This window comes from Bison bison, unplaced genomic scaffold, assembly GCF_000754665.1.
Source record: "Bison bison bison isolate TAMUID 2011002044 unplaced genomic scaffold, Bison_UMD1.0 scf7180017864500, whole genome shotgun sequence".
Lineage (NCBI taxonomy): Eukaryota > Metazoa > Chordata > Mammalia > Artiodactyla > Bovidae > Bison > Bison bison.
This window is the reverse complement of record NW_011495059.1, coordinates 8,163,062-8,172,776: the sequence shown is the minus strand read 5'-3', so window position 1 is coordinate 8,172,776 and position 9,715 is coordinate 8,163,062.

Genomic DNA, 9,715 nt, shown 5'->3' with positions numbered 1-9,715 from the left:
ATACTTTGGCCACCTCATGTGGAGAGTTGACTCATTGGAAAAGACTCTGATGCTGGGAGGGATTGGGGGCAAGAGGAGAAGAGGACGACAGAGATGAGATGGCTGGATGGCATCACGGACTCGATGGACATGAGGGAGTGAACTCTGGGAGTTGGTGATGGACAGGGAGGCCTGGCATGCTGCGATTCATGGGGTTGCAAAGAGTCGGACACCACTAAGCAAGTGAACTGAACTGAAACACCAGGAAAGAATATTTTAAAACAGCAAGGAAGAAGCAACAAGTAACTCACAAGGGAAAACCCATATTCTTAACAGCTCTTCTTTTAGCAGAAACTCTGCAGGCCCGAGGGGATTGGCAGAATATGTATAAAGTACTGAAAGGGAAAATATACCACCAAGATTACTGTACCCAACAAGGATCTCATTCAAAATTGATGGAGAAATCTAAAGCTGTTCAGACAAGCTATAGTTAAGACAATTCAGTACCACCAAAGCAGCTTTACAAAAAATGTTAAAGGAATTCATATAGTCAAGAAATAAAAGCGAAGAAAAAAAGTCTACAAAATCAACCCATTAGGAAAATGGTAGTTGGAACAATACATCAATAATTACCTTAAATGTAAATTGATTAAATGCTCTGACCAAAACACACAGACTGGATGAATGGATACAAAAACAAAATCCATGTAAATATTGTCTACAAGAAACCCACTTCAGACATGAAGACATATAGACTGAAAGTGAGAGGATGGAAAAGAATATTCCATTCAAATGGGAAGCAAAAGAAAACTGGAGTAGTAATCGTTATATCAGGCAAAATAGACCTGAAGCTAAAGAAGATTACAAGAGATAAGGAAGGACACTACATAATGATCAAGGGGTCAATACAAGACTAAGATGTAACAATCGTAAATAATTATGCACCTAACATAGGACCACCTCAATACATAAGACAAACACTAACAGACATAAAAGGAGGAACTGATACTAACACAATCATAGTAGGAGACTTTAAACCCCTACTCAGATGAATGGAGAGATCATCAAAACTGAAAATTTAATAAAGAAACATGTCAGGGAACATTCAACTTTAAGGGATCCAATATGTTATTCTTTTCTTTTGTGTGTCATTTCTCAAGGATTCTCTATTCTTCTCAGTTCCTGGAAAACAGAAATGAGCAGGGCTGCACGCAGTTCTCAGGACTGAGATCATAAGGGGCACCTGCTTGGATTCCTTTCAGTGACTAGCTTCAGTGACTTTACTTAAATGTAATCTATTCAGTTATGCCCCTCTTACTCAAGATATTGAATGCTTTCTGGCCTTTGAAGATTGTTATTTGCTTGGCTTTGCTTTTGCTCAATTTTTTTTTTTTTTTTACTGCCTAAAGCTACCTTGTATGAAGATTTATAAACATGCATTTCTTCAAATACAGTACCCTTGTTTCACTGGAGACTTGGGTCCCCTGGGTCCCTCTTCTCATCAACTCCAGTCCCCAGGTCCCAGTCTACAAAGACCATGACAAGTGGCGCCCGAAACGGGGACCTTTTGGAAGCCCTTGGCAAGCGGACCGAGTGACTGTTAGGACCTACAGAGATCAGTAAGGGCGGGGTTATTGGACAAACGGCTAGAAAGTCCCACCACTTTTCACTTTACGTTATCATTTATTGAATGTTCAAGGACTTTCAGTTTCCTGTCAACTGATAAGGGCTTGTCTCTAAACAGTGGTTGAATATAATCCCTGGTTCCTAATGAAGACAGTTTCAATTTAAAATTTTGGAATCGGGTTTAAAAATAATAATAATAATATATTAAACGAGCCACAAAATGGGGAAAAAATATTCCAATAGATTTCTGGCCCTTGTACTGCTACTGCTACTAAGTCGCTTCAGTCGTGTCCGACTCTGTGCAACCCCACAGATGGCAGCCAGTTAGACTCACCTGTCCCTGGGATTCTCCAGGCAAGAATACTGGAGTGCATTGCCATTTCCTTCTCCAATGCATGAAAGTGAAAAGTGAAAGTGAATTCGCTCAGTCGTGTCCCACTCTTAGCTACCCCATGGACTGCAGCCTACTAGGCCCCTCCATCCATGGATTTTCCAGGCAAGAGTACTGGCCCTTGTAGGCCCTCCTTAAGTCCCTGATCTTTCCATTTCTAGGCAATTCTAGCCCCCCTGATATCCTTCAACAAGCAGAACGCTCATTATACAAAAATAAATGATAAGACTTTACAAAAAGTCCAATTAGAGCAACATAAAATATTTCAAAACTTTCCCACCATCCCTGCTGCAGCTATCCCAAGCGCTCCTCCTCCTCTCGTAACGGGCAAGAAAACAAAGGTCCCCCTGATTCGAGGACAAGATGATGATGATATTTCTCTGATGATGATTCTTCTGATGCTCTCTTTGACACTAAAGCCAACAATACTTTTTTTTTTTTTATGACAGTGATAAGCTCCTAACACCCTCGTATTTATCCATACGAACGATCCACTCATTCTCCTTCATGACAAAAGCTTTCTGATTTACTGGCTTTGCAATCTCAAGTCTCTGAGGCCAATGATCTTTGTGCCTTCCCTGTGTTAAAAAATGTTAATGCTCAAAGACAACTAATACCTCAATATGGAGACATTGATTTTTCTCATATACAAGAAATAAAAAAGGCTATAAACATGTATGCTCCTCATTCACCTTTCACTAAAGAACTTCTAAACATGATGATATCTTCTATTAAAAATTTTAATCCTTATGATTCGCAGATTTTGATAAAGCTCTTCTTAAACCAAGAGAATATCTTCAATAGATAATATGGTTTCATGATATGGCCTGAGATCATGTCAATTCTAACGCTCGAACTGGGACTCCCCAAAACTAAATTACTTTAAAAATGTTAACCGATATGGAGCAATTTAATTCAATGGAAGCTCAGATGCAATGCCCTCCTTTGTTACATTGAAAGAAATTGCACTTGAAGCATGGGATCAAATTAGTCCTCAAAGAAAACCGAAAGATAACTACACACAAATATTACAAGGGCCTAAATGGCAGCCCACTCCAGTGTTCTTGCCTGGAGAATCCCAGGGACGTCGGAGCCTGATGGGTTGCCGTCTATGGGGTCGCACAGAGTCGGACACGACTAACCGACTAAGCAGCAGCAGCAACAGCAGCAGACAACGTATTACTCCCCAATTAACACAAATTCGTGTTGATAAATTATCAACCTTAAATGATTTTCAAAAACTTTTAAGCGATATAATTTGGATTAGACCCTCTTTATACATTGTAAATTATCAACTGAGTAATTTATTTAACACTTTAAAAGGAGATCTCAATTTAAATAGCCCTCGTTCACTTTCACAAGAGACACAAGAAGAACTCTAATGCAAATTAAATTGCAAAAGCAGTTTCTTACTCATATTACAATTTATTTACTCACTTTTATGCATTTGAGAAGGAAACGGCAACCCACTCCAGTATTCTTGCCTAGAGAATCCCAGGGACAGAGGAGCCTAGTGGGTTGCCACCTATGGGTGCACAGAGTCGGACACAACTGAGGAGACTTAGCAGCAGCAGAGTTATTTATACTCCCCTCTCTCCATTCTCCCACAAGACTACTTACCCAACAAGCATACCCATTTAAGAATATAGAATGGACCTATACCCATGTTAGAGAGACAAGAGCTACAAGATAGATTACATCCTATCTTGATTTGATTGCACTAATCATTATCAATGGAAGAAATAGAGCTAAGACTCTAATTGGCTCTGATCCTCATAAAATTGTAATGCCTATTAATAAATCTCAATTTGGGAACACATTACAAATTTCTATCAATTTCCAAATAGCGTTTCTAGAATATTTTAAAGATTTCATTTCATTATCCTCCTAACAGAGTCTGGAATTACTTCAAAAATATTGAATTTATTACCTCTCGCATTGTCACATTACAACCTATATACCTCAAGCTGATATTTTCTATATAGATAGGACTAAAAACGCCAAAGCCTCATTCTACTCTCTCAAAGAATATGAAGTCTTTTATACTAAATTTCACTCTGCTCAGCAAGAAATATTATAGGCTCTCATTCTGGTTATTCACCTACATTCTTATCCTATTAATATAGTTTCTGACTCATTATATTCAGTTTTGTATTAAGAAATAAACTTCTACCATAAATTATAATCAATCTATTATCCAACAACTTTTTCTTGATCTACAATCTAATATTAGGAACTGCACTTCCCCCACTTATATTACCCATATTCAAGCACATTCTTGTCTTCCTGGCCCTATGGCCCATGGCAAGGCAATGAACAAGCTGATAAACTTGTCTCTTTTGTTATTCATAAAGAACAACATTCCCTATTATACAATAATGTTGGCTCGTTACATCAAATTTGTAAAATTCCATACCAACATTCTAGAAAAAAAATCATTAATAATTGCTCTATTTGTAGGCCCCTACATCTTTGGCTGATTACAAAAGATATCAATCCTCAAAGATTACAACCCCACAATGAACTATGGCAAATGGATGTAACTCATTTCCCTGAATTTTCTTCCTCTTCCTTCTTATATACCTCAATCAATACAAATTCTTCTTTTATATGGGCCACACCTCTCTGAGGTGAAGCTACACGACATGTTATAACCCATCTGTTAGCTTGCTTTGCAATAATGGGAACACCTAATTCTATAAAAACAGACAGTAGTCTTGCCTATATTTCTAGGCAATTCAAGCACTTTTTACATTCATTCTCTGTTAAACAGACTACAAACACAAGACATTGTTAAACAAGCATATCACAAACTGAAACTACAAAAAAAAAAAAAAATTAAAAGGGGGAATACACAGGAAAACTTCTATCTTCCTTATCCAGAGCAGACTTTACTAGATTCCAATGCAATATATTGTTTAAGCCTATAACTACTGTTAATATACCTTTATTTGTTTTTTTTTTTTTAATTACTGCAAGGAGATATTTTGACAAAAGCAGAAAAGCATTTTGAGGTATTGAGGATATCTCCCTTCCTCTGCCCACTTGGTATTGTTGACTAAACAATGGAAATCTGGAAAATTAATATTACAGGAAAAAAGGATATGCTTGTATATCTCCAGATGGATCCAACGAAATCAATTGTCTCCCTGTTTGGAAGATCCACCCCAGGGGAGCCACTGACATTCAAGATAGAGAAGAAATGGCGAAATCCTCAGAAGGAAGAATTTCCAATACAAGCCATGGCGGCTTTACAAATTTCCAAGAAATGCCACACTCGATATCATCAAATTTATGATCTCCCTAATTGGTGACAGATAAAACCTTTACTTATCAAGTGGAAAATCTGGTTTTTCAACAGGGAATGCTTCAGAACCCTGAGAATATTTTTGTCACTATGCTTGCTTTGCTTGCTTTTGCTTCCCCCACTGAGGCTTACTTGATTAATCATACTTATTGGGCTTATGTAACTAACCCCCCTTTATTGCAGGTTGTAGAATGTACAGATATAGGACTGGTCATACCCACTAATGACATAGCACATATGCCCCCTCCTTGGAGTTTGGAAGGGACCGCTCATCCAGAGGAAGAAGGAAGACAAATTAACATTTCTCTAGGTTATGAAGTCCTTCCTTTATGGATGGGACCAGCAGAATTATGTATTAATGTTAGTTGAAAAATTGGGCTTTTGTCCTGCCTCCAAAAAAGGACTTCCACATATTGCTTGGACTGTTTACTGTCTTTTATGAAAACCATGTCAATACTACCAAAACTCTAGGAAAAGGACAAAAGTTGGAATGTAAGAGACTTATTTATATATACTCCTATTCATTGGGATAGAGGTCAAGCTAAATCAGGGAAATTAATGTTTATGGCCAATTACACCATTGTTGATTGGGGACTCCATGGTATATGGCTATCTAACTGCTCAGATATTAATAATACTATATGTGATTATGTTACTCAAGTAGCATAGAAGATTACAAAGAATTCCATGAATAACTTCCATGACAAAGGACTCCTTGGCTGGCTTGACGGAGAAATAGCACCTTCTCACTCTCAAATCATCCTCAATAAATGAATTGGGCCTGAACAATGGGACATCTGAAAACTTGCTGCAAGGCTGAAAAACTTGGAACTTGGACTAGATATTTCACAGAGACCATTCGTACTCATAGTAATTACTCCTGCCATCATAATCATATATTTTATACAAGCTTGTGTTCCCCTTCCTTTTGTTATAGTCATAAGAAACTTATAATTTAATAGACTTTATATTCTGTGAGCTGTATAGATTGCATACTGCATATTTGTCTTAATTCTTCTACTTCTCTAAAAAATGAATCCCTTTTGGTCCTTCAATCTCGATGTAGTCTATGGTTACCAGTAGATCTCCAACAACACTGGGAAGATGGTCCCATGGCAGGACTTGCTTCCCAGTTACACACTAAATTACTCCAACTATCTAAGTGATTCATTGGATGGTTAATTCTTGGCATTTTTGGATTAATATCCATTTGCATCACTGGTGCTGTTGCAGGCATTGCTTTACAGACTTCAATTCAAACACAAAACTTTCTTCAAAATTGGACTAAAGATGCTCATACTATGTGGGCCACTTAGGCTCAGATAGATGAAGAAGTTCCTCGGATAAAATTCAGGAATTAAAAACAGCCGTCTAATGGGTTGGAGATCAATTAATAGATTTACAAAAACAAATATTATTAAACTGTGATTGGAATTCTATTCAATTTTGTATCACTCTTGTTTGATTCAGCATAGTGCTTACAATTGGCAACAAATAAATTTCATCAGCCAAATATACATAATAACACTTCCTTAAATGTACAATTGTTGCAAAAGGAAATTTTTGAAAGCTTCTCTAAGAGTCTACCCTCTTCCGTCTATTTGGAAACTTTAGCTGAACAGCTAACTGATCAATTATCTGGGCTGGACCCTCGAGGATGATTTCAAAGCATTAAACTTTGTATCTGAAACTATAATGCTGATAACTGTCCTGGTGATTATATTTGTAGTATACTGATGCCTTTGAGGGAGAAGGCAATGGCAACACTCCAGTACTCTTGCCTGGAAAATCCCATTGATGGAGGAGCCTGGTGGGCTGCAGTCCATGGGGTCGCTAAGAGTCAGACACGACTGAGCGACTTCACTTTCACTTTTCACTTACATGCATTGGAGAAGGAAATGGCAACCCACTCCAGTGTTCTTGCCTGGAGAATCCCAGGGATGGGGGAGCCTGGAGGGCTGCCATTTATGGAGTCGCACAGAGTCAGACACGACTGAAGCAACTTAGCAGCAGCAGCAGATGCCTTTCAACTAAAATTGTTCAAACTAAACAGACTCAGTTGGTCAGGGTCTTCTTCATAAAACTATCTACATTTATCACCAATTGTGAAAACATTTTTAAAAAGGGGGAATTGTCAGGGGACATTCAGCCTTAAGGGATCCTATATGTTATTCTTTTCTTTTGTATGCCATTTCTGAAGGATTCTTTATTCCTTATCAATTCCTGGAAAACAGGAATGAGCAGAGCTGAACGCAGTTCTCAGGCCTGAGATCATGAGAAGGGGCACCTGCTTGGATTCCTTTCAGTGACTCCCTTCTGTGACCTTTACTTAAATGTAATCTATTCAGTTGTGCCCCTCTTAGTCTGGATATGCAATGCTTTCTGGCCCTTTGAATATTGTTATTTGCTTGGCTTTGTTTTTGGCCAGTTTTTTTTTTTTTCTTTTTTTACTGCCTAAAGCTGCCTTATATGAAAACATTAAACATGCGTTTCTGCAAATAAAGCACCCTTATTTCAATCGAGACTTGGGTCCCCTGAGTCCCTCTTTCATAGAGTCCAGTCCATAGATTTCAGTCTACAAAGACTGTGACAGAAACACATGTCTAAAATGATATATTAGATGAGATGTATGTCATTGATATCTTCAGGACATTCTATCCAAATGCAGAAGAATACACCTTCTTCTCAAGTGCACATGGAACATCCTCCAGGATAGACCACACCTTGGCCACGAATCAAACCTCAGTAAATTTAAGAAAATTGAAATCACATCAAGCATTTTCTCAGACCACAATACTATGAAACTAGATATCAATTGCAAGAAAAACATTGTAGGGAACAAAAACACATGGAGATTAAAAAAAAAATGTTTATGAATAACAAACAGGTTACTAAAGAAATCAAAAGGGAAATTTTAAAATTCCTTGAAACAAAAGACAATGAAAACACAATTCAAAACATATGGGATCCATCAGAAGCCGTTTTACTGCTGCTACTTCTAAGTCACTTCAGTTGTGTCCGACTCTGTGTGACCCCATAGACGGCAGGCCACCAGGCTCTCTGGTCCCTGGGATTCTCCAGGTAAGAACAATGCCATTTCCTTCTCCAATGCATGAAAGTGAAAAGTGAAAGCGAAGTTGCTTAGTCCTGTCCGAACCTCAGCGACCCCATGGACTGCAGCCTACCAGGCTCCTCTGTCCATGGGATTTTCCAGGCAGGAGTACTGGAGTGGGGTGCTATTGCCTTCTCCAGAAGCAGTTTTAAGAGGGAAGTTTATAGCAAAACAAACCTACTTCAAGAAAGAAGAAAAAACATCAAATAGAGAACCTAACTTGACACCTAAAACAACTGGGAAAAGAACAACAAAAAAGAAAAAACTAAATTAGTAGAAGGAAAGAAATTATGAAGATGTGGGCAGAAATAAAAGAAAAAAATTAAAAAGAAACAATAGTAAAGACTAAGAAAACCAGAAGTTGGTTTTTTTGAGAAGATAAACGAACTTTACAAACCTTTAACTAGAGTCACCAAGATCAAAAAATAGAAGAATAAAATCAGCAAAATTAGAAATGACAAAGAAGTTATGACTGACAATGCAGAAATACAAAAGATTATAAGTTTTCATTCCAATCCCAAAGAAAGGCAATGCCAAAGAATGCTCATACTACTGCACTATTGCACTTATCTCACACACTAGTAAAGTAATGCTCAAAATTCTCCAAGCCAGGCTTCAGCAATATGTGAACCGTGAATTTCCTGATGTTCAAGCTGGTTTTAGAAAAGGCAGAGGAACCAGAGATCAAATAGCTAACATCCACTGGATCACGGAAAAAGCAAGAGAGTTCAAGAAAAACATCTATTTCTGCTTTATTTACTATTCCAAAGCCTTTGACTATGTGGATCACAACAAACTGTGGAAAATTCTGAAAGAGATGGGAATACCAGACCACCTGATCTGCCTCTTGAGAAATTTGTATGCAGGTCAGGAAGCAACAGTTAGAACTGGACATGGAACAACAGACTGGTTCCAAATAGGAAAAGGAGTTCATCAAGGCTGTATATTGTCACCCTGTTTATTTAACTTATATGCAGAGTACATCATGAGAACTGGACTGGAAGAAACACAAACTGGAATCAAGATTGCCGGGAGAAATATCAATAACCTCAGATATGCAGATGACACCACCCTCTGGCAGAAGTGAAGAGGAACTAAAAAGCCTCCTGATGAAGGTGAAAGTGGAGAGTGAAAAAGTTGGCTTAAAGCTCAACATTCAGAAAACGAAGATCATGGCATCCAGTCCCATCACTTCATGGGAAATAGATGGGGAAACAGTGGAAACAGTGTCATACTTTATTTTTCTGGGCTCCAAAATCACTACAGATGGTGACTGCAGCCATGAAATTAAAAGATGCTT